The sequence below is a fragment of the Periplaneta americana genome, chromosome 12 (assembly GCF_040183065.1).
Source record: "Periplaneta americana isolate PAMFEO1 chromosome 12, P.americana_PAMFEO1_priV1, whole genome shotgun sequence".
NCBI classification, from domain to species: domain Eukaryota; kingdom Metazoa; phylum Arthropoda; class Insecta; order Blattodea; family Blattidae; genus Periplaneta; species Periplaneta americana.
Window position 1 is genome coordinate 2,819,462 of NC_091128.1, and position 27,584 is coordinate 2,847,045.

General features: G+C 33.6%; 1 long non-coding RNA gene and 1 pseudogene across 2 annotated transcripts in view; one reads left to right on the top strand and one right to left on the bottom strand.

Annotated features, from left to right (window-relative positions):
• Positions 1-15,839, top strand: part of LOC138710119 (DNA-directed RNA polymerase I subunit RPA1-like) — a 152,905-nt pseudogene extending 137,066 nt beyond the window's left edge.
• Positions 1-27,584, bottom strand: part of LOC138710120 (uncharacterized) — a 143,484-nt gene that overhangs the window by 19,149 nt on the left and 96,751 nt on the right. Inside the window, exon 6 of one of the 2 annotated variants that reach the window (XR_011335067.1) lies at positions 23,802-24,987. The exons of the other annotated variant lie outside the window; for it this stretch is intronic. This is a non-coding gene — a long non-coding RNA (uncharacterized lncRNA). Of the gene's footprint in view, positions 1-23,801; positions 24,988-27,584 lie in introns of those variants that run through there. 2 annotated transcript variants of the gene reach the window in all.

Here is a 27,584-nt window from a genome sequence, read left to right on the forward strand (position 1 = left end):
AAAACAAGAAAGTGCTGAACAAAACTACGGATTAAGTAATTAAAAACATTCGGGCTCTGGCTTCCCAGTAGCGGTCGACTTCCTTGGAGGATTTCAGAGCAAGGCATTTTGCAAGATGTTGTCTATCCATGTCTTCCTGTTGATGGCACAAAATGCACCCTGGACAACGCTTTGCGGCAAAATGGTCTATAATAAGGCAAAGAAAATGAGAAAGCCAACCAACTGTCCTTTTAAGGATTACTCTGAACAAAAAATGAATATAGACGATACAATTTTGGACTACATTAAAATGAAACAATTACAATGGTATGTCCACCTGAAAGGGATGAAAGAGCAACAACTACAGGAAGCATACTGGAATGGATAACTCAAGGAAAGCACAAGAGAGAAAGACCAAAAACAACGTGGAGGGATCGTATAAGGCAACGTTTCCTAAAGTGTGGGTCACGACCCCCTGTAGGGTCGTGTAAAGCATTGAGGGGGTCGCGAGATGTTTTAGAAAATAAAGCAGAAATGCCTTATTAACACATTTATGTTGTATTCAGAAATAAAATGAACATAAAAATAAAGTTAAAAAATCCATGTTGAATCTTTCGTACACTACTTTTAACACTTGAATATAAATAATTGCTTAAATGGCGATCTTACTCGTGTTAATTATGTAAGCATGTGCGGCTTACAGCTCTTTCGGTGCTTCTTCACACCATCCTCAGAGCCTAAAAGTTAAAAAAGTTTCAGTAGTTAAGTATAGCTAAAGTAAAAAATAATTAATGCTGTAAGTGTGTCTGTTTTTGAGAAAGTAGCTTCTCAAATCTTTGCTCTGTATTCAATATTCACCCAATTGTATCATTTCCAATTTCAAGGAGATTTCTCACTTTTGTTTTGATGGAAATCATAGACTGGAAACTTATTGTGCATAAATACGAGTTTGCAAATTTATAAAAAAAAAAAAATTATACTTTTAACCTTCCATCAGTAAGCACATATTTTAATAAGTTTTTTCTCCCCCCCCCCCCCCCCCCAATTGAATGCAACTGTTAGAAACGGATTCAGTATCTATCTGTCACTGTCATGATTGTTTTGAGTTTCTTCCGGAAGATATTAAAAGAACTGTTGTTTAAAATTGTGCAAAGTCAGTTGTATGTCCACAAAAACTAACTAAGAATTTGTCGTGTCATACGATATATAGCTAAATTTTCCTCGAGTTCTTTTCTTTAATGCACTGGAATGAATAAATGTTCTTTTTGTCCAATAATGTCTACCAGAAAACAAGTTTCCTTATAAATCCGTCGATTTTATCTCTGGCTGTTAATGCTAACATCTTGGCTTTGCAAACTACTATTTCAAGTGTTCTAAGTGTATCAGTGTATCAGCCAAAAGAACTGAAATAGTACATTACGATACAGGTTTGGGAAGTTCTTTTTACAAAATCGAGGTGAAGTCTGAAAAACGAGCAGAGCGAGTTTCCGAGATTTTGTAATGCACTTCACAGACTATGTTGTTCAACATTTTTTGCACGTTCAGATTTTTAAAATTGCAAATACAATATATTTATGAATAATTTCGAGGGAAAAATTGTTCCGGAGCCGGGTATCGAACCCGGGACCTTTGGTTTAACGTACCAACGCTCTACCACTGAGCTACTCGGGAACTCTAACCGACACCGATCCAATTTTTCCCTCTATATCCACAGACCTCAAAGTGGGCTGACAACCGCCAAGCAACCAACTTCGAGTGCACACAAACTCCGTGTGACTTAAATTGTGGTTTTCTGTTAACGAACAGTGACGTGTATTATGCATATCAAGATTTCAGGTATAACTCCCTGTAAAGTTGATTTGAATAATTTCGAGGGAAAAATTGTTCCGGAGCCGGGTATCGAACCCGGGACCTTTGGTTTAACGTACCAACGCTCTACCACTGAGCTACTCGGGAACTCTAACCGACACCGATCCAATTTTTCCCTCTATATCCACAGACCTCAAAGTGGGCTGACAACCGTCAAGCAACCAACTTCGAGTGCACACTAACTCCATGTGACTTAAATTGTGGTTTTCTGTTAACGAACAGTGACGTGTATTATGCAAATCAAGATTTCAGGTATAACTCCCTGTAAAGTTGATTTGAATAATTTCGAGGGAAAAATTGTTCCGGAGCTGGGTATCGAACCCGGGACCTTTGGTTTAACGTACCAACGCTCTACCACTGAGCTACTCGGCCCACTTTGAGGTCTGTGGATATAGAGGGAAAAATTGGATCGGTGTCGGTTAGAGTTCCCGAGTAGCTCAGTGGTAGAGCGTTGGTACGTTAAACCAAAGGTCCCGGGTTCGATACCCGGCTCCGGAACAATTTTTCCCTCGAAATTATTCAAATCAACTTTACAGGGAGTTATACCTGAAATCTTGATTTGCACAATATATTTATATTTCGCATTGAAAATTTAGAGCATTATTATTCCAAAATCTTCACAAAACTGCACTGTAATTGCAACTAAGTAACGATAAGTGCGCTGTAATGGGTCTGTTTCAGTATAGTTTTGTTATGAAGAATGGTTTCCCTAGCAACAAGTTTCTGTGTGAGAATTCTAACTTTCAAGGCCTGACAACAATAGCTGTAAATACAGCAAAAAACACGATCGTGCGAAAAATAGTTTTGCATATTGCAGTTTCTCGCCTTGCAGGTATTGACACATTAAAAGTTGGGTGTATTTCTGGTTTTGAGTAATTATCGTTGTTCACGATCTTACTGGCATTTGTATTGTTCAAATGGGTTAATTACTGGTATGATAAAGGGGGGATGGGGGTCGCAAAAGAATGTCTCACCCAAAAGTAGGTCGCACCTTTAAAAAGTTTGCGAACCACTGGTATAAGGTGTGCTATGCTAGAACTATATCTGGATGAGGATCAGTGGAACAGCAGATGGGTAATCAGAAGATGTGATTGACATTGTAACAACCAGTATATGTGAGTATATATAATTTTGAAAATAAACTCTCAGAATTCCAGTTCATCTGTGGAACAATAAAAGCATTATCTAAGAAAATACAAAAACAGACTCTATTAAAATGTTATAAAATCACAGCTATACTAGTTCTACATTGCATCTGTGATAGCTGGGTGTTGAGAATTAAAGGTTGAAAACAACTACAATCAGCAGAAAAGAAGTTGAAAGATGTATGTGCATTCCTGGCCCGAATATTAAAAAAATAAATGGGGACTTTCAATAACTGTCCTTCAGAATCGAGTACAGAGCTGCATGAGAGAATGGAGTGATCATATCCTAAGATGAACAAGACAAGAATCCCAAGAGCAGTCTTGGACTACATCCCTAGAGAAGAGATCAGGGCGCACAAAAAAAAAGAGAGTATTGTCATCCCAACTGTTCTAAATCTGGACAGACATATTGTCTGTTCTGTGTAGATGATGATGGTTATAAATAGAGCTGGGATTTTTATGTAGTATCACTTTGCAAAATATGTACGTAAATATGTAGTGAAAATCAGTGAAATATGTTGTAAAATATGTAAAATGAGAAAAATATGTAATATCACATATTTAATACAAGCTTATTATTTTGTTAGTTACAACACTCAAAACACGTTTATACATTAAATTTTGTAGCACAGTGAACAATAATGTATTTTTCTATGTTCTCTGGGGTCATTGAAAGACGTTAGTCACTCAGAATGTTTTTATATGCAGAGAAAGATCTTTCTACGTTACATGATGTAGCTGGGGCAAATTTTAGGAGAAGAATTTTACCTGGAGAAATGTCCTTGGTGGATCAACATCATCTCCATTTGGAATTCGGCGGGGTTTCTTTTCAAAACTTTGGAATTTACTCAATACACTTGCAACAGTTTCTTCATGCACAGCACTTAGCATTCTCTATGACACCAATAGAATCTTGCAGAGTAAGTCCTGATGTTTCTAGACATTTGATTCTTTCTGGAAGCCAGCTGAAGTTGCCCTGATGTAGGCAATTGAGGAGACCACTTTGGAGTCACTGAAGGCAGTCTGGGATTCACAAATAGATGTGGCACTTTCAGGATCAAAAGAATCTACAACAGTCTTAACACTGGTTCCAGGGGCAGTAGTATCTCTGGCAACTGCTGTTTGTAAGGTAGCACTTGTTGTGGGGCTTTTAGAAAATATTTTTTTGTCACTGTTCACTTGTGTAAATTTAGCTCTAATATCTTCAGCAACACGTTGCAGTCTGTGGGTCAAGCACATTGGGGTAAACACTTTAAGAGCAGTTGCAGCTTTTAAGCATATCGGAATACATCACTATAGTCCCGTCGCTCTTATTTCTGGCTACATTTAAATGTGTGCGTCTTATTATTCGCTGATGATGACGTTATGCATTTCCTAATATAATCGCCCCCCCATTTTGGCTCCTTTGTTGGTGTTCACAGAAAGCACACGAGGACATTATTTGCCGCTCAGTTATTTGCTGAATTACATTGTGTTTGATTTATTATCATAGGAGCTACGACATGATAATGTTTAACGGTGTGGCAAATAGATTCCTCGTCTGGTAGCTCGGCAACGAAAGAACAAAAATGGCGAACGATACTACCTACCTAGCCTTCACTTCCAAAGACATAAGGAAAGAGGAGGAGTCACGCTGGGAATAACAGCGTCGCGACTATAGTACCTTCTCCTCTTGCCTTCCAGTCGGCCACAGAACTTTTAAGCCATCATTCACAAATCTCGCAATAGTTGAGTGATTTGTATAGTCCAGCTCTCTAACAGCTTTGAGGCACTGTCAGTCTCTAGCTTCCCCACCACAAGATTCACAATAAATCGACTCTTAGAATTTGTTGTTTCATCAACAGCAACCAGTCGGCGCCAGTAGCATAGTCGGTATAGCACTAGCCTTCTCTGCTCGAGGTTGCGGGTTCGATCCCAGCCCAGGTCGATGGCACTTAAGAGTGTTTAACCCAGATATGCCTACTGTCCTATTAAAAGGACAGTGGTCAATGTTTCAAATTACCCTCTCTACAGTCAACGCATTTACTTTTTCACAGGTGTCACTGTTACTGGTCTTAATCAGAGGCTTGCTAGGTGTGGTAAGACTGGTAATGAGAGTTCTGGTCACCGTTGAGTTTGAGATGTGGACGTGAGAATTGTTCGTTTATTTCAGCTATGGCATCCGAGACGCTAATCAGATAAGAATGTTAAATATTTTTACAGTTCGGAATTATTTTACAAATTGTTGTAGATCAAATGACTCCTAATAAACATAAATATAACGTGAAACCACAATGCTTTCGAAATATCTATTCATTGCGACATGACGATGACGAAAACTTATGTGTCCTTTTAAAAGGACAGTAGGCATAATCCTCATATATTTTAAAATTGTTTTGCTTTTTCAATTTTAGTGGATTTTCCCTGCATAAAATGCTATCTACGTTTGAAAATTATGCTACGGGCAACATTTCATCTCAAATACAGACATATCACAATAATGCAGCCTACAAATGCCGCACAGAGTTCGTGTGCACTCAAAATTGGGTTTCTGGCGTCTTGTCAGTCCACTGAGGTGTGTGGATATGAAGGGAAAAGTTGAGACAGTGTCGGGTGTAGTTGCTGTGTAGCTAGTTGGCAGAGCATTGGTGCGCTAAGCCAAAGGTCCTGGGATTGATACCCGGCTCCGGAACAATTTTTCCTTTGAAATTATTCAAGTCTGCTTTACAGGGAGATATACCAGAAATCCAGATTTGCACAGCAAGATCTGTTTTCAAGTGGAGGACTGGTGATGTTCTGGAGGGAGGTATTGAACGGACTTAAGTTTCTATTGTTTTTCATTTAGTATTTTTAGAAATGAACTGAAACCTGTCTTTCGACATTGCCACAGCAATTGCTTCATTATATGTATCGTCACTTCTCTCCCAATATAATCTCCTCCTCGAAACTTCAACACTCTTTTCGCCTATTACTTATTTTTACGTATCAATAGCAATACCGTACTATTCAATGACGAAAGCATTCTAGAGTTAAAACGAATTTAGCTACAATGCATCATTCTTCAGAATAATATTAGTAGTAATAATAAATAAACTGTAATAAAGTAACAACGTAATAATAATAATAATAATAATAATAATAATAATAATAATAATAATTGTAAATTGCAACAATTACATTGTTTCCTTTCATGTAAGCATAGTATACAATTATTCCTCAAAATTTATGCTCATATGCCTACTGTCCTTTTAAAAGGACACCTGTTTCTAGCTCAACTAGTTACAACTAGAATGTTTCGACACCATACAAATACTTCAGTTATATACTGCATTAAATGAGATTTGAAAAATACACAAAAATTGCAAAAAAATATTTCAGGCATATATGGGTTAAATGCGACAGGCTCATGTCAGTAGATTTACTGGCATGTAAAAGAACTCCTGCGAGACAAAATTCCAGCTCACCGGCGATGCTGATATAACCTCTGCAGTTGCAAGCATCATTAAATAAACCATAATTTAACTTAATCAACAGCAACCCTTATGAAAGCATTTCCTGTGTGTTATACACTGCTCATAGCAGACTTGCAGACAATTCTTGCATAGTGTTGATTGATGAGGAACATGTCGCTTGCAGGAAAGATGTGAATTCAGACACTTCAAGTTTATACCATGGAATATTGGCTGCAATGATCACTGCATAAGTCTCTATTAAAGGATTACTTGAAGGTGAAGGATTCTTCATCTGTGTTCAAAGTATTTGTTTCTTCTTGTTGGTTTTTTCTATGCTGACCACTTCGTACATGTAGTTCAAGCTGGGATTTCATAGAATATGCGATATGTTTGTTACACACTTGCCAAATCACTACTTTACCACCACTTGTCAACTGCAGCCCTCGAATTTAACGAGGACGCAACTGGTGCCATATTGACACTAGAGAAGACTGATGTTGAATGAACTATTTCCTTTACCGTTTAAACGAAACTAAAATCTATTTTTTTTTTGGTCTAGCCAAAAGTGATATTGTTTCGATATTGCCGGTTATGAAGGATTTTACTATAGTTAAATAAATGTATCTTCTTGACTCAACTGCAGTTACTTCTTCACCTTCAGTTTTAATTATGGCATCATGAAAAAGCAGCAAAGTTGCATTAATAAAATTTATCACAGCAATGTGCATTAAACCACATCAATAATAATTAACAATGAAAATCAGGGGATATCTGGGAGAAAATGATTAAATCCAGGGACAGAAAGCAAAATTCAGGGACTGTCTCTGGGAAACGGGGACGTCTGGTAACCTTACTTTAAATCTAAGGGTCCCTGTTGCGTGATCCCATGACTGGGATAAGCCCTCAGTGGCTCTATGATTAAACTGAAGTGAAAGAGGCCATCCTCTGATTAGAGTTAATAATTCGGAGCTGGCTGCAAGCAGAGAGAAGGCAGACTATCCCTGCAACACGTTGATAACCTGTTATGGGGAGATTATTAATACTCAGATACTCCAAATCCTCTGATTGAGGTTCTGGCTGATATGTACATCTATTATCAAATGGTACATTTCACTTGACGATATGTGTCAGAGGAAGAACAATTGTTTGTATACATCTGAAGTCTGACTAATGTAATATGTAGCTTGTGGGCGATGTATGCAATGGAGGGTGAAAGGAACTGGCTATCCTACCCCATTATCTTCTGGCTTAGTTGCCTCATAAGTGGTGCCTTCTTGGTATCATTTGTGAGGTTCAGACATTTGACCAAACAACAATACTCCAAAAAGGTAATGGATGAACTACATGTACTGTATAAAAGATGACAGACTACAAGACAAACCAAGAGGACGTGGACATGTGGGCTGTCCATACAAATATGGCATAAGCTATTTGGAGATGCAACGGACTGAGGCTCATCAAAGATTTATGATGTGGGGCCCACAGCTTTACTTTCCTTCTGAAGAAAGCCATAGTAGAGATTTTTACCATCCTTAAATATCCATTATTCTCAGCTGGATTTGAACCTACAAACCTCGGTTCCAGTGGCAAGCATGTTACTCACTAGACCACTGAGGACGACTATTGGAGGGTAATACTCGTCTAATGATAGATTTTAATTTTACATCTTGAATCTTCTATGCAAACTTTAATCATACATAATTGTTAGGGATCCTCAAATTTCTTGAATAAAATCACCTAAATTTCTTGGGTGAAAAGGAAAATTCTTGGGTTCTGTGATCATCTATACCTGAATTAAAGGAGCTCAGTATGGCAACAGGTATTGTTTACTGATCTAATAGTATGCAAGGGGAAAAAGAAATAGTAGCTTTCCATGCACTCGCTTATTGCACAGCATTATAATATTATTTCCAGACCTCTTCATTCCATCTTGGGAGAATTGTTTGATCCGTTCATCTAAACTGAGTTTTGGTGGCATAATGAACGTACTACATCAATCTTCTCCTTATACTGCTGGAATGGAACTGGAGTGCGTGGAGATAGGGAGATAATGGGCGTGCGAGCCGAGATGTAGTTTTATACATTTGGGTATTCTCGTATATTTTCGTTACACCATCATGAAAATAGCGTTCACGTTCAGGTATTCACGGACATCGTCGTTACATCACCAACGAAACTGTCAGCACTAATTTGCTTGGGTCAGTGTGGCATTTTATCTATATTGGCGTGATACTTTGTTAATAGCGGCAACATATTTGTTTTGGTACTTCCAGATTCCAGAACATAGCATACAAATTCCAGGAAATCATTCTAAAAATGATTCTCCATACATTCTTAAGTTAGATGCCATGGAACTACTCTGCAGCACATGTAAGGATCACCTTCAAATTTATACAGATGGATCTCTAAATAATAATAATAATGGGACATCAGGAGCAGGGTATTATATTCCAAAATATCAAGAAAGTTACTTCATACCATGTTCATCCTCCTCCAGTCTTGACACTGAATTGCTAGCTATTGATGCTGCTCTTCAGTATGTTACTCAAATTCCTGAAAAATCTATTTGCATACTTACCGACTACAAGGGGGCTATATTTAATATAATTAAATATGTACCAAACCTATATGCACATTGAATTATTCCAATTCAGAAACAACTAAGTAAACTAAAAGAACTCCAAAAGGAAATAACATTTCAATGGATACCTAGTCATTGTGGTATACCTGGAAACGAGAAAGTCGATAATATTGCAAAACAGGCAACATATTTGCAACCAACACCTCTTCAAGTGATATCTCTATCCACTGCTTTTGCTTCAGTAAAGTATCATGTTACAAACCTATGGATCAACAATTTACTCTCTTCTGATAAAGGAAAAATTTTACAGTCTGTACAAAAGAAACCAAATGACCTGGAAATTTACAAAAACTTGCCCAGACATGTTCAGACATTTTTAACAAGAGCCAGAACAGGTCACATTGTCACAAAATTGTACCTACACCCATTTCACATTTCTGATAATCCTACTTGTCTGTGGTGTAATAATCATGGTCAAGATCTGGAACACATTCTTCTATACTGTCCATCCATAAACCATAAAAGAAGTAATTTAAAATCGTCAGTACCAGTTGCAGAAGACACAGCCCTGCAGTATATATTGACTACACCCCAACCCTGGCTACTAGCAACAGCCATCTATAATGAACACTGATCAAAATACCCCTCATTTTTCGTGAAAAACAACTGAATAGACTATAGTGGACTTTATGTTGTCAGCAAACAGCTGGATACATTAAGAAGATTGATTGATTGATTGATTGAGTGATTGATTTGTTAATAAATTGCTGAATGTGGGGGTGGGGGAGAAGAAATAGTGCGGGGAAGTAATGACTTTAATTTACGATTTTTTGCTAGTGCTATTCAATTTCTCGAGTAAAAGTAGAAAGTCGCTGATAGAGACAAATTTAAAAAAAATCGCGGGTACTTGATGTGTCGAAATACATGTAAATATATTTCAAATTACTTAAAAATACGTTTCCCATCATTTTGCAATGTTTTTAAATTTTTCACGAGTCGCGAAATTTGAGTGTCTCTAATAATTGTGAGAGGCACCATATTCACACAGAGCTGTCCAAATAAAATTTATTTAATGCTGCTGTAAGCTCTACCAAAGTCAGTAAATAAGAGATGGTTATTTACACACTTACTTACTTACTGGCTTTTAAGGAACCCGCAGGTTCATTGCCGCCCTCACATGAGCCCGCCATTGGTCCCTATCCCGAGCAAGATTAATCCATTCTCTACCATCATATCCTACCTCCCTCAAATCCACTTTAATATTATCTTCCCATCTACGTCTCGGCCTCCCCAAAGGTCTTTTGCCCTCCGGCCTCCCAACTAACACTCTATATGCATTTCTGGAATTCGCCCATACGTGCTACATGTCTTGCCCATCTCAATAGTAATATACGTTACAGGAGCGGTATGTTGATGTTTTCATGTTCGAGGAAAAGATTGAAAAAGTGAAACGTAGTTGAGCTTTTTTAATTTCCGAGAACATGAAAACAAACTTACCGCTCGTGTATCGTACATTATTTTGTGCGAAGATCGTTTATTACATACCTGAAAGACGAATTTCTAATTAGTTGCAATGAAATCTCCATCTTGGTTTCTGTTTAATGACGGCAACTTTAGAAAACAAAAATATATACTCCAGCAGGCCGTGATATACATCTGTCCTTTTTTTCCCCCAGTCTATAAATGCGAACTTAAAACAAACGGTAAGGTTATGTAATGATTTATTTTTCATTTTAATATTTTAACAATATTATTTATATAACATATTGCAGTAATAACATCGGCATCTGGAGTCTTGTTGATTTTTTCACGGCTTCCTTAATGTTACTTGTATCAGGAATGCAATAAGTTTCGTGGAGTAGTAGACTTTACTTAATTTTTGCAAATATTTAAAAACAATAATTAACAGTGCAATTTAGGTGAAATTGCAGTGGTAAGTTTCCAATTTATAATTATTACTATGTTAAACGTCTCTAAAAATAATATGTTAAAAGCCTAATGCAGTAAAATGAATGTCGCGCTTAGCGGTAAGAAGAGGGAAATTGTTATGTGTGTTACGTTGGGAATACTGAATGTGGTATTTCACACTTACCGCGTATTGGTTCTGTGCGGAAAACAAGCAACTACGCACGATCTCGCACAAACGTTATTTATACACTACGAGAAAATGTTATTGTAAAATATTCTGAATCATATTGTTTCAAAGTGCATGTAAGAAAGACAATATGTCCACCACTGTGGAGTAATGGATGGGCAGATATTAAAAAATTCGATGGCTTTCTTCATATTATCTTTTTTTACGATGCTTCATCATCTGCTATGGTTATCTAGCATCTGAGTGAAGTGAAGATGATAATGCCAGCGAAATGATCCAAGGTTACCCAACATTTGCTCTTAATGGGTTGAGGGAAAGCCCTGAAAAAACGAGTGGGCCCTGGTTGAAATCCCAGTTGGAACAAGTTACCTGACTGAGGTTTTTTCCAGAGTTTTCCAGAGCAAATGTTGGGTAACCTTGGATTCATTTCGCTGGCATTATCATCTTCACCTCACTCAGATGCTAGATAACCATAGCAGATGATGAAGCATCGCAAAACAAGATAATATGAAGAAAGCCATCGAATTTTTTAATATTTGCCCATCCATTTCAACATGTATTCCTGCAAGAGGAAGGCTGGTCATGTGAGATTACAGTTCACTACATCAACCCTGATGACACAAATTAGCAACTCTGTGAATTTGTATGGAACATTTAGATTTACTATAGGATTGATGTTCCGTGAAAGTAATATAGTATACTAATTTCATTTTACTTTTCACACTGATATTAATGATAATTTTATCGAGAGATTATGAAATGATGGCAGGGAGATGAGAAATATTTCGAGAAAACCTGCCCCGACACTGGTTTTATCTACCCTAAGTTCTGCTGGGATTTGTGCTCAGGTTTCCAGTACGAAGGTCTGACGGTCTTAACCATCTGTTAACGTTTTATCAGATATTTCAGATTGGTACCGTAATACGAGTATTGTATGTACTGAGGTTATATTTATTACAAGCAAAAAAGTCTTATTTTTTCCTAACTGATTACTGATTTTGTATGATAATGTTTTTAATTTTCAGGAAATGTATAAATTTCATAAACTTCTTGATCTCAACCGACTCTATACAAATGATGTCCACAAAATGGCAGAGACTTTCGGAATAGAAGCAGCTAGAAGAGTAATAGTGAAGGTACGCAAATTGAAATAGCTTAGTTTATTTTTCTGTACTTTTTTTTTTTTTCAAAAAATAACTAATGTTGTTATACTCAATTGTTAAATTGTATATTTATTTTAAGGAAATCCAAGATGTGTTCCAAGTGTATGGCATCACTGTTGATCCACGACACTTGCTTCTGGTGGCAGACTACATGACTGTCAGTGGGAAATATGATCCATTCAGCAGAAAAGAAATGGAACACAATGTATCTCCTCTGCAGCAAATGTCTTTTGAGGCGTCGGTGAACTTTCTGAGAAGGGCTGTGACACGAGGCAAGCTAATATTTTAATACGGATTACATTTCACACATTGAATTCATCTATACATTTGGAGTGAAATAATGTAACGTCTGAGTTATTTCTGTGGGTCATTATTTCATTGTTCTTACGCTTTCCTGCAATATTTGCTGCTTTAAATCATATTCTATGGTGAATAGAATGTGAAACTTCACTTTAATATTTCCCCCTTTAGCTTTCCTTCCCTTAAATCTTTCCCTGACACCGCTCACCCCTCCTGATTCCCCGAAAAGGTTAAAGGGATTTGGGTATATGTATATTATTATTTTTTTTTTTACAAAGTCATAGTTTTCTTATTCATAAAATTTACTTCGGACCTAATCAAGAGCAAGAAATAAATTTTCAAGAACCACATCAAAAAGAAACGTGTTACAATGCTCAAAAGTACAGTAATTAGCTCATGTTTACAGTATAACCAGCGAATAGGGATTATAAAGAATGGACACTGAGCGAATTTTCCTGTGTTTTGTTTCTCTGTGCGCCAGCGTCTAGTTCCACTTTCAAGTGCTAGAGGTAGTGTAATCGAGCATACGCTAAGATAATAATTGAGAATAGAGTTAAGGCACAGGATCCAAACATCGCCTACCTTATTGCATAATCCAGTAACGCTTTGCTTCAAATAAATTCAAGTTAACAGCTTTTCCTTATTTCTCAGTGACAAATTAGTTGTAATAATAATATTTTATATTTCAGATACAATAAATTATATTATAAAATAATATAATACATTATAAAATTAAGTATCGAATTCGTTTAATATTTGTATATAATATAATATAGGTATATGGTTTTACTTCTCGTAAGAGTTTTGTTTTTCCATTTTCAGCACTATCAAATCATTACATATTTTAATTGTTGTTGGGGTCAACGTCTCAACTCTCATTATAAAGGAACTCTAGAGTCTGGACATTACAGTCAATGACGGATTTATTATTTTATGGATCCAATTTATTTTGAGTACATAATGTACCTAGATGTATTAATTATATGTGTTATATTTCCGCTGTGTCGACTGCTAGCTGGTATGATGTCAGCGCCAACTCTAGGGAGAAAGCAGAATCTCACGCTCTAGCTGGCTTGAAGGTCATTGAAATCGGTCCGGCTACATCAAAGGTACCGACGCGAAGTGTCCATTCTTTATAATCCGTATTCGCTGGTATAACCTCGATTATTCGTCACCCTATTAACTGATCAGCGGATTATCCAACACACACTCTCTCTCCCTCGCACCCTATCCCCTCCCCCTATAGCTTCCCCTCTTCCCATCTCCCCCTATATCTTCCCCTCCCCACCCTCCCTGTTCCCCTCTCCCAAGCTCTCCCTTCCCTCCCTTTACCTCTCCCCATTCCCTCCCTCTCCCCTCCCCTCCATCCCCCCTCTCTCCCTTTCCCCCCTACTACCAAAAAAAAAAGAATGGGTTAGTATGACATATTTCGGTAAAGTTTCTAACCAACTCAGTAATTTAAAAAAAAAACACGGCATTGGCATAGCTTTCTGCTCAGATAACAAATGAAATAACATCATTCCAAATAAGCTCAACACCAGTGATAAAATCAAAGTGGAGGCATATACCTGTTGCAATGCAAGAACTGCTCACATAAATATATTGGCCAGACTCGTAGAAACTTTAGAACAAGGTACAGCGAACATGTTGCCGACTTTAAGCATAACAGGAGAAAGTCTAAGTTCGCCAACCATCTGATCGAGCAAGGCCATGAATTAACCAATATAAATGAGGCTTTGCACATTATTCTCCCTAGCACATACATCAACGCAGCTGAACACTTTCATATAGCCCGGGCAAATATCGCTTTTGAATGAACAAGTTCCCAATCTGCATATCCCACTTTTCAATCTGAATATATAACCCACGTGCCTGCTTGTCAGCCTATAACCAACCTCCCCCCCTTCCACCGTCAGCTGCTACCTAAGCTTAGTAATACCTGTAAATGAAGCGCACCCAACAGTTGGCTCCCTACCATCATAGACTTCGGAACCACCGTTACTACACACACGATTGTAAGTTTGTTCATTCATTATAACCCAAGATAACGCTGTTTAGACATATTAATAATTATTTTATAACTTATTAAACCCCACTTAAATCATTTCATAACACTACTCAGATTAATAGCAATTGTTCCATCCATAATTCGGTATCCGAAGCTTGTAACCAGATATTATATTAATGTTATTATATTAAGCTTGTATAGGATTCAACATTGTTAAGCCTTACATAAGTACATTTCATTGTTATTAGTTTGTAATTTCCTATTATGCATGTATTATTTTGGTCACATTTTATTCCGTATTACAGTTGAATTGTCTCCATTCAAGACAACATACTGGAGCCTTTGTCTGAAATGGTTCAGCAAATTATAATCAGAACAACATTTTCTATTTTAGTATTTTATTGATCACAGCTTATATAAGCTTTTATCTTATTTTAACTACTTTTTAATCACTTTGGAGTTCATAATTGTTTATAGCAGAGGCTCATAACTTGCTTATTAATCACATTGTATCACATAACACGTATGTACCAACCCTTATTTATATGTTTTCTCAGGCATAATTTTCTGAAGATGGCTCCTTGGAGCCGAAAACGTTCAAGCTAATAAAATGTGACAAATAACTTTATTGTTTGGTGTGTGGATAAGCTTCGGGGCCCCGAAGCCCCGAAGCTTATCCACACACCATGTACACCAGCCGCAGAAGCCTGCGTGAAAACTTTATTATTTGTTATGTAGATAAGCATAGACAGATCCTGCTCATCCCCAATTCAATGTATTAGCTTATCGGTTCTCATCATGGTATGGATTAACCATTGAGTCACTCCCTTCACTAGCACGGATAATAGAGGTTCTGCTGTATCTCTGTCTGAAGTACAAAGTGGGCCTACCAATTATTAACCATCATATTCTGTTAATAGTTACTACAATTAATTATTTCCTTGATTGTCATCGGTACTAGAAGTTACTGTATTGTACTGCTGTTTTTACCACATACAGTATATTAATGTTAGTTGCATAATTATGAATACTTTCATTTTGCAGGAAAACGAGATGACTTGCAGTCGCCTACAAGCCGTCTGATGGTTGGACAGCCAGTGATGGGTGGAACAGGGATGTTCAATCTGTTCCTGAAGTATTCCTTTTCACAGTTTTGAAGAGGATTGAAATGTGTAATTAAAGTAAAAGAATGGAACTTTGTATTTAACAGAATACTGTAATTGTAATAAATAAAAAAAGTACAGCTACAATTTTATAATGTCTTACTTCCGATTATCCAAGACGATAAATGAGCTGCATAATTATTGACAAATCGTGAGGAATTCATTAAGACACGTGGAAAGTTATAAGAATGATTACACAGCTCTGCATTTCAGAACTTATTTTCTGTTGTTTTCAATCTGATAGGCGATTCTAAACTGATTTTTTGTGCTGAATTCGAAAATAATCTCCATTTTCCCCCATCACGTCAGGTTTTCAGACAGTTTATGAATAACTAGAAATGAAATTATAGCTTTGTGAAACGTCATAAAAATTATTTTCAACAAGACTTTTGTGAGAAAAACTAGGCCACAATTTGCTATTTGTCACTAATTTGTCATTAATTAATATTAATTATTAATTATAAGCACTTTCATAACCTTACCGCAATATTGCACTTCAAATTTTGTCCTCCTTGACCTCCTCGCATGTTGTGCAGAGCAGTCCCTTTTTAATATCCAGCAATAGTCCGCAATGTTTCCATTATGAAGCAAAACACGTTTAAGACTTTTCTGAGAAGAATCTATGAAGAACCTCCACTCTTTGGAATTATAGTTTATGTTATAAAATTTTAAGACGGCAAGGGTGTCTTGGAAATACACTAAATTTTCTTCTTCAGCAAAAAAAAAAGGGACAAGTTCCTTCTGACGATGCCAGTACCATGAAAAATATGTACCTTCAGCCAATACTTTCTTTTCTTTTAACTCAGAACCTAATAGTTCTGCTGATTCTTTAGGCAAATTTAAATCCCTCACTAAATCATTAAGCTCACTTTGATTAAAACATCTATCATCACCAGTATTACCTGGTTCATAAGTATGATGCATGGAGATTCAGTTTCAGTGCTTCTGGAACCAGATGGCAATGTATCTGATTCAGGGGGTAGCGGAACGGGAATATCAGGACCATGAGGTACGGGCTGAATGGCAGAGGGAATGTTTTTAGCAGTATATCCAGCTACCTTAACTGTACAAAAATAACAATCGTCTCCATGATTTGTAGGTTCCCTCCAAATCATAGGGCAATGACTTCCTTTTTCCATTTTTCCAACTTCTCAACTCTTCAACACAACTACGACATACTTTATGGGGGCACCAGGATTTGTCCTGGTCTCCTAACTTAATGCCAAAATATTGAAAGTAAGTATTCTTTACAAAAGCTGTTATATTCTGTCTCTGTTTTACTAACGTATATGACCCACATATATATAGCAAAACAAATTTGGAACATTTACACAACCACGTTTCGACATTTCTATGAAACAACACTATTATGTCGTACTCTTGCAGAAAAATGAGAACTTACACACTTCACTTTTACACGACAACCAACAACACAAAATTGAACCTCTAATTTTAAAACTTTTAAAAGTGGATAGGTTTATTGTCTCAGTAAGGAAATCTGTAGCCTCATAAGCTGGATTGCACTTCCATAAATAAATATATATACAGGGACCCTATGTCATTTCTCTAATTCATTGTTAGTTTCAATAGCAATCTCTAAGAGTAAATATTTCCTTCACAATTTTGTTATGACCTGAGACACTAAACATTTCAACATCCTGTCTATAGATAACGTTGGGTGCAGACAGATAAAAATCTCCAAGAATAAACAACGGATGTCTTAACTTCGGTTCATTTTAAGGGAAAGGGTACAATTTTGTACATCCCCTAAGGGCGGATACAGTCAGTAGATTTTAATAAATATCAAATACAAACATAATAAAATATATTATGTCACATTTTAAGTAATAAAGTTTAAATTATAAGCTGTCGTGCCTTTTTAACAAACGACAAGCACACTGTAATATTACTATATTACGAAAAATATTGAAAACATAAAATTTTGAATTGTAAAATATTCTGACGTGGTACACGAAAACGGATTTCATTTTTGCAATCAGTGTGAAATTGTGAATCAGAAACGTTCATTTATTTCAAAACAACAAAATCCATGCAGAACGGTGTTATGAATAAAACTAAATATTGCAACATAATGTATCTTTTAGATATTAACTAAACTTAGTATAGAACTCTTCACTCACTTTCCCCTCTCTCTTGTTATCTGCCTGCCTGCCCGTCCACCTATATCTGTATCTATATCTGCTTGTCTGTCTGATATATCCAATCCATCCCATCTATCCTAATCTAATCTAAGCTGGTATCTATATACAGTAAAATCCTTCATATCCAGCACCCAAATAACCGGCACTACCAAAACGACGGCACTTTTGGCTAGGGTGAAGCCACAGTCAGAAGAGACCAGACATAAAGTGAGCGAAAGACAATTGTGTAATACATCATTTTAAAGCTTGAAATCTCTTTTACTTAGATCCGTGGATAATTTTGCAAAAATGTACAGAATTTTTAAAGGGAGCTTGAAAAATGTTTCCAATGGTGTAATTTTGTGTTACCACAAACTCATAATGGGTTAAAATAAAATCTGTGAAGGACAAAGACAGTGTTGGAAAAGTTGGTCCTAGGGTTCTCAATAAAATTGTCCATCATCTTTTTGTGAAAAAAGTGTCTGTTCTTGTCAGCCAGAATTGTAACATATCCCCTAGCACCAAGAATAACTTTCACATCTGAACAGCCGAAAAGAGATTCAGAGGGTAAAGTTTATTTTGAAATAAGGTTCCTCAAATTCATTCATACATACACTTCTGTATAAGACTGATAACATTAGGGGCTACTCCCATTCATAAATTTTGACATTTTTTCCTGAAGCAATTTCCTCATTAAAGCTTCATATTCATTATGTTTAACGTATTTCTGAAACATTTCACATTCATATGGAATCTCTTGTCATTATGGAATTTGAGAAATTGATAGTACCGGTAATGTGTTTCTTAAATTGTGTTTACTGCTATGATAAATTCTTTGTCAGTGGCATCTTGTGGTCAGAAATTCGGTAGTGCATCAATAATAATAATAATAATAATAATAATAATAATAATAATAATAATCTATTACTAATAATAAATCTGTAGCCGAAATTTTTCTGGTAATTTTCGATTTTCCAAAAATAATTGGTCCTAACATATATAATTAACCACCCTGAAACCGAAAATCGCTTTTTTGAAATTTTTGTTTGTATGTCTGTCTGTATGTTTGTTACCTTTTCACGCGATAATGGCTGAACGGATTTCGATGAAAATTGGAATATAAATTAAGTTCGTTGTAACTTAGATTTTAGGCTATATGGCATTCAAAATGCATTATTTAAAAGGGGGGTTATAAGGGGGCCTGAATTAAATAAATCGAAATACTCGCTTATTATTGATTTTTGTGAAAAATGTTACATAACAAAAGTTTCTTTAAAAATAATTTGCGATAAGTTTTATTCCTTGAAAAAATTTGATAGGACTGATATTTAATGAGATAAATGAGTTTTAAAATTAAAATAACTGTCATCTAAGGCCGTGTAATGAATTAAAAAACAAATGGTTTCGTCTATAAGGGGCCTTGGACAGCAACAATCGAAAGGTATGAAAGATAGCCTACAGAGAATGTTTCTGTGTTTGTATGAAGTAATATCGGAAGCTAAATTAACCGATTTGTATAATTAATTATTATTTCACCACTGGAAAGTGTAGTTTCTCTAGATGGACATAATGCTATAATGTTATTACAGTAACTTCTGATATAATATAATATAATATGTAATATTATATAATATAATTTAAGTTATTTGAAGGGTTCAGTACCATAGTGGGCCAAGCACCATTTACTGAATACGTAGAAAACAAGGGTTAAAATTAAGTTATTACCATAATTCAATGGAAACCTATAACAAGTAAAATAAAGTATACACATTAAATCTAAATGATGTCAGTCTTCATTAAACTATGGTTGCATGTAATAAAAATTAAGAAACATGTTAAAAGAATTGTCATTGCACCAAATGAGTGTCTCTGGACCAAAATGATCGCATTTTAATTATTTGGATGCAATTTAAATTAAGTAACATATTAAACGATTTATCCGTCTATCAAACACGAATGTTCCCTGGATCAAATGTCCTATTTTAATTATGTAATTACTTTATATTTATTTCTAACGGGTGCAGCGGAGCGCATGGGTATGGCTAGTAATAATAATAATAATAATAATAATAATAATAATAATAATAATAATAATAATAATAATAATAACAGAAAAACGACAATTTGTATATATTCAATTCATAATTTCAATAGTTTGGATTGTTTTGCGAACTCTTGTTGAACAATTAGAAATTTTAAAACTCAAACAGCTGCAATCCTTATTCAGGAACCTGTTGTACTCCATACCTGTGTACCATATCAGCGACAAAAATAAATTCATATTATTATCATCATTATTATTATGTTTGTTTTTTTCGCTGTATCTGGGGAATATCACTATGGATATCAACTCTGAACTAGTTGCACAATAACCTGGAATGTATTCTTTATCTTATGTTTGTGTCAAGTGATGGTCTGGTGCCATCCTAACATGACCAAGGAATTAAATGTCTGGTGTTGAATCATCATCCGCTTAATGTCAGTAGGTAACATTCATTCTGTTCTGCTTAGGGACTGGAATAGAAGAATATGGCACATTTGAACTGAGCCTCTGAGAGAACTACACAATTGCACTTGCTCTTCTAGTGTCTTTCAAAGACTTACGTATTGTGTAGCATAAGTTGGTGTGTATTCTATTAACATTAGTAAGACTGATTCGATTTAAGGAGATGATGCTCTGCTATATGTTCAATAAAGCAAGTCGCCACTGACTATACATTATTAATTTCATTCACATCAGTTCTCATTATAACTGTTATCATAATATTTTTAGATTTCATATCATTTGATCATTCCGTCTGTATGTCGCGACCAGACAGCGGATTTTCGGTCCCTACACAGTGACAAGACGTCATGTCCTTGGCATGCAGAGGGAGAGACCCCCCTGCAACTGACATATGCTTAACGTTCAGTAAAATCCTCTGCACTGTCTGATTAATACATTATCTCAGTAATATACTGATTCATAGTTTTCTTCACACACATTCCTCTTTTTGAAAATATTATATTTTTGGAAAAGATGCACTAAATTTCATACCAGTAAGAGAAACGTTGAATTCGCTTAGATAAAGACTGGAAAAGGTATTGCTAATGTACATCATATTGTAATTCACACATGTAGTGAAATATTGTCGTGTATTGAAAATCACATATTAGTTTTGTAAATTATTTCTAATGCTGTTTTACTAGTTGGAAGTATGAAATTCTAATAACGAAATAGTAGATTATCAAAGGTTTTGGTGCCTGTTTGTTCAAGTATTTTACAGCAGTATTTTACTAGGAAATACACAAATCACAATTTTCGAGGTACTGGAAGTGCAAACTGAAATGTCTGCATCACAATACCAGTAAGTATTGAAGCATGCAGTGATTTAGTTGGAAGGAATATTTGCAGGAACTATGCTGATCAATTTTGCAATCGCCAAATGAACTCGTACTGGTGTCAAGTTTGGCATCCTCACGTTCCGATATGCATACACTTTTATTTTTCGGAATGGCATTGTGATGTGTTCACGTCCAGCTAAACCAGTGGATGTATGATGTATGATCTTGATTACATAACAATGCAGACTGCTTTATTAAGAACTAGCTGTACCCATGCGCTCCGCTGCACCCGTTAGAAATAAATATAAAGTAATTACATAATTAAAATAGAACATTGGGTCCAGGGAACATTCGTGTTTGATAGAAGGATAAATCGTTTTTATGTTACTTAATTTAAATTGCATCCAAATAATTAAAATGCGATCATTTTGGTCGAGAGACACTCATTTGGTGCAATGACAATTCCTTTAACCTGTTTCTTAATTTTTATTACATGCAACCATAGTTTAATGAAGATTGACATCATTTAGATTTAATGTGTATATTTTATTTTACTTGTTATAGGTTTCCATTGAATTATGGTAATAACTTAATTTTAACCCTTGTTTTCTACGTATTCAGTAAATGGCACTTGGCCCACTATGGTTCTGAACCTTTCAAATAACTTATATTATATTATATTATATTATATCAGAAGTTACTGTAATATTATAGCATTATGTCCATCTAGAGAAACTACACTTTCCAATGGTGAAATAATAATTAATTATACAAATCGGTTAATTTAGCTTCCGATATTACTTCATACAAACACAGAAACATTCTCGTAGGCTATCTTTCATAGCTTTCGATTGTTGCTGTCCAAGGCCCCTTATAGACGAAGTCATTTGTTTTTTAATTCATTACACGGCCTTAGATGGCAGTTATTTTAATTTTAAAACTCATTTATCTCATTAAATATCAGTCCTATCAAAATTTTTCAAGGAATAAAACTTATCGCACATTATTTTTAAAGAAACTTTTGTTATGTAACATTTTTCACAAAAATCAATAATAAGCGAGATATTTCGATTTATTTAATTCAGGCCCCCTTATAACCCCCCTTTTAAATGTATTTTGAATGCCATATAGCCTAAAATCTAAGTTACAACGAACTTAATTTATATTCCAATTTTCATCGAAATCCGTTCAGCCATTATCACGTGAAAAGGTAACAAACATACAGACAGACATACAAATAAAAATGTCAAAAAAGCGATTTTCGGTTTCAGGGTGGTTAATTATATATGTTAGGACCAATTATTTTTGGAAAATCGAAAATTACCAGAAAAATTTCTGCTACAGATTTATTATTAGTATAGATAATGTACATATGGACTGTAAAAATTATTATTGTACTTTCATCATATTTACTTGTAAACTTTTCATTTTAATTCAGATTAATTTGGATGACTAATGTAACTAGAAATGTGAACTAATAAATCGATTACTGATTATTTTATGTGACTTTGCTAGAGTTTTGTTAGAATTCAACAGATTTATAACTAGATTTCCAAAGTTTATTACTTTTTCAGCTTTTTTACTGCTATAAAATCACATTATGCATAACAGTGAGTAGAAGTAATGTAATGTAATACAATTAAGGATTTACAATTTCTAGTCATAGAAATTTGGATCTGTAGTCCCACGAGTACAGTGCTGGTATTATTGGTATTTCGTCTTTAAATTGTATTCTTTCGTTAATTTTAATTTCTTCTGCTACAGTACGTAAATTTAATCAGACTCGCTTAATTTATTCTTCCACATTACATCATACATTCTTCTTTCAGAATTATGCTATTTAAAAATATTCTTTAATTTTTACTCTTGTAGAAGGGATCAAAATTCATGTAATGAATGCAATGTTTTGGGATACAGAAACATGTTTAGTATTAAAATATACTTATACAGGGTGATTCAGATCACCCGTAACAGTCATTTATTTCGAAAACTAGTGCATTAAAATTTTCCGAGACAAAAATATTTAAACTAAACCACATGTGAACTTTCACTTGAGCTTGATTTCATCAATGAGCCCTAACAGGAAGTAGGGTCAGTGGCGTATCACTTTCAAATTTCAAATGGGAGTCAGGTGAAATAGCATAGCATTTGATAGAGCTCTTGAAAACAAACAGCTTTCGTACGTAAGAAACGTTTTTACCAATTCCTGATCTTCCCATAAGGAAACGTACGAGAAGCTAATCGTTAATATTGAGAAATGTTACAAGAAGAAAATATAAACAAGATTATTTCATTTAATGTTAACACAGTAGGCCTACACACGCACAATTACCTGGCTGAGTATAGACCTGGTGGCCGGCAGCACCGTCGAGGGGTGAATACAAGTAAACTACCCCTTCCCTTTGCTCGCACAGCAGCATTTCCTTTAGTCACCACAATACAGTACGGCCAGTGCACTTAGCCAGGTAATAAGCTCAGATGGAATTGCCCAACAATGTAGGCCTACATTAAGAAGAAAGTATTTTGTTTTCTCTGTACCTACGTAAGTACATTTTTCAAGTTATGCAATTACTTTTGTGACTAATAAAATAAATATCTAAAAGTTAAGAATGATTACAAATACCTACTACGTACTACAAACAGTAATGGTTTACACAACTCAAGAAGGTTTTGTTATGTTGGTGATAGTGGGCGAATCTCGTAGAAGCTTCCGGGCTGCCCAGCGTCTATAACCGCAAAGTGCTCGTCAGTCTTGTGCTCGTTCATTCATTCATTCATTCATTCATTTATTTTATTCCATAGATCTTACATGAGCAATGAAGCTTTAAGATGTGGAACAAGTCAACATTTTACAATATTACAATTACAATTTCTACAAATTTTTATAGTTTTACAATTTAGTAATTTTCTACAATTTTTACAATTGTGTGCAATTTTTTACATTTTTTTTTACATTTTTTTTTTTTACATTTACATTTTGGCGAGATGTAGTGAGATGAGATGAGGTCCGAGGACTCGCCAAAATATTACCCGGGATTTGCCTTTTGGTGGGGGAAACCTCGGAAAAACCCAACCAGGTAATCAAATCAAAGGGGGGTAATCAAATCAAAGGGATTGATGCCAAGGACCCGCCATAGACCTTCCAGCTTCAGTCCCACGGCTGGGGAAAACCTCGGAAGAAACCAAAGACCAAAGGGGGATCCAACCCAAGCCCGAACGCAGCTCCAGATCAGCAGCCCAGCGAGTCTGCCGACTGAGCTACATCGATGGCTCTACTAAAAGTATACAATACATAGCCAATCAGATTATTAAATTTACAAACGCAAACGATCATTCATAAGTTGAGCTATATGTATAATACAAAACAAGTTAATTAAATTTAAGGCATAAACAATTCAACCAGTTGTGATATACAGAAATTGATAATACATATCATGCAAACTACTTCAAATTACAAATACAAACAATTTATCAGTAGAGCTATATAGATTACTATTCAATTTAAAGCATATACAATCCATCGGCCAAAACTATACAAATATATACAATACAAAGTAGCATACTTTCATGTACAGCAACTGGACAGCTGCAGCCTAACCAGTCAAAATAGATGTGACAGACGAGAGATCTGCTGATGTCATTGCTGGCGTTCTTGTCAATCCTCACGACTCAACCAGGAGAATTGCTAGGGAATCTGATATTAGTCAGACAACGGTGTGGAGGGTTCCTTACCACATCACCATGCACCAGCAGCTTGAAGGAGATGATGTTCAGAGTCTTGTGGTTTTCTGCAATTGATTGTCACATAAAAGCTGTCGGTTTCATCACAGTATTCTTTGCACACATGAAGCAACATTCAAGAGCAATGTTCCAGTTTTCTAAATCCGTACTTATTTTGGTGCTGCAACAATTTAAAGTCCCCCAAGACCAATTGAAAGGGACCAGCACGTGCGTGAAGCTGCAGACACTGATTCTAACTAATTTTATTTTTCATTATATAAAATGTTAATATCACAGAGAGAAATATCACAATACGCAGTGTGAAAAGGGACATAATGAACTCACTGTTTATAGTCTTGTAAATAATTACAATAAAAAATAATAAATAACTTTTAATTGAAGATGTGATCGTTATCTAGCATCTGAGTGAGATGAAGGTGATGATGCCAGCAAAATGAGTAGGCTACAAGTCCAGCGCCGAAAGCTACCCAGCTTTTGCTCTTATTGGGTTGAGAGAAAACCCCGTAAAAAATTTCAAACAGTTAACTTGTCCCAAACAGGATTTGAACCCGGGACCTCTCGTTTCAAGGTCAGACATGCTATTCACTATTGCTGTAAATGACACTCCTCTTGGTACATAAGTAAGAATCTGTTTAGGCCATTAGTGCGATCCATCCTTTCGACATGTTTTTTCCACTGAAGTCGATATTGTTGAACAATATTAACTATAGGATCCATTTTTAGTTCCTGCCATATGTCCACATTTTTAAAGTGTTCTAAATAAATAAAATGAAATTAATTAATAAAATTAAAAAAATAAAAAATATTAATTAATGTATTGAATTAAAAATTTGAATTAAATAAATTAAATAAGTAACTAAATAAAATTAAATAAATTAAATAAATAAGTAAATAAATTAATTAATTAAATAAATTATTAAATAGATAAAATAAATACATTAAATAAAATAAAATTAATAAATATGTAAATAAATTAAATTAAATTAATTAAATAAATAAATTAAACTAATAAAATAAATAACATTAAATAATTAAATAATTTAAATTAAATAGATTAAGTAAATAAATTGAATAAAGAATAACATAAATAAATAATTAAATTAATTAAATAAACTAAATCAATTTAAATTAATTAAATAAATGAATAAAATAAAATAATTAAATAAATTAATTAATTAAATTAATTAAAATAAAATAAACTATCTATGTGTCTATCTGTCTGTCTCTCGTGGTACTCTTTGTCGATGGCAACCTGTAGTGGTTACGGGAAGAAATTAAATCAAATGAATAAATCAATTAAATAAAATTAAATATAAATAAATAAATTTAACACAATTACATATAAACAAATAGGTTATTAAGATAAAATTGAATATAAATAAATGCAAAAATAGATAAATTAAATGAAATTAAATATAAATAAATAAATCAATCAATAAATAAAATAAAAACAATTAAATATAAATAAATAAACAAAATTAAATATAAATTAATAAATAAAATTAAATGTAAATAAATTAATTAAATAAAATTAAATATAAATCAATAAATAAAATTGAATGAAATTAAATATAAATAAATATATAAATGAATAAGTAATTAAATAAATAATTAAAATGAAATAAATATATTAAATTAAATATATTAAATAACTTAAATGAAATAAATAAATAAAATAAATTAATTAATTAAATAACTGAACAAATAAGTAAATAAATGAAATAAACTAAATAAATAAAATAAAATAAATAAATAAAATAAGTAAATGAATTAAATAAATAAAATAATTTAAATAAATAAACTAAATAAATGAAATAAGTAAATTAAATAAATAAAATAAACTAAATAAATTATATTAAATAAATACAATGCAATAAATAAATAAATTAATACAATAAAATAAAAAATTATGTAAATTAAATTAAATAATTTATATATATATATATATATAAATAAAATTAATGAATTAAAATAAAAAAATAATAAACTAAATCAAACAAATAAATCAATAAAGTAAAATAAGTAGATTAAAAAAAATAAAATAAATGAATAAATAAATAAAATAAAATTAATTAATAAAAATCAATAAATAAATAAGTAAAACTAAATAAATTAATAAATCAATTGATTGAATAAATTAAATAAATAAGTAAATAAAGAAATTAATTAAATAAATAAATAAAAATAAAATGAATAAATAAATTATATTAAATAAATAAAAGTAACTAAATAATATTAAATAAATAAAATAAATAAAATTAAAAAATAGATAAAGAAAATAAATTAAATTAAATCAATAAAGTAAATCAATTAAATAAATGAAATAAATAAATAAAATAAATAAATTAAATAATTAAATAAATTAAATTAAATAAATTAAATAAATAATTTGAATAAAAAATAAAGTAAATATATAATTAAATTACTTAAATAAACAAAATAAATTTAATTAAATGAATGAATAAACTAAAATAATTAAATAAATTAAAATAAAATAAATATATTACTTAATTAAATTCAGTTAATTAAGTAAATTAAATAAATCAAGAAATAAAATAAATAAAATAAATACATGAATAAATTAATTGAATTAAATAAAATAAATTAAATAAATAGATTATGATAAAGTAAATTAAAGTAAATA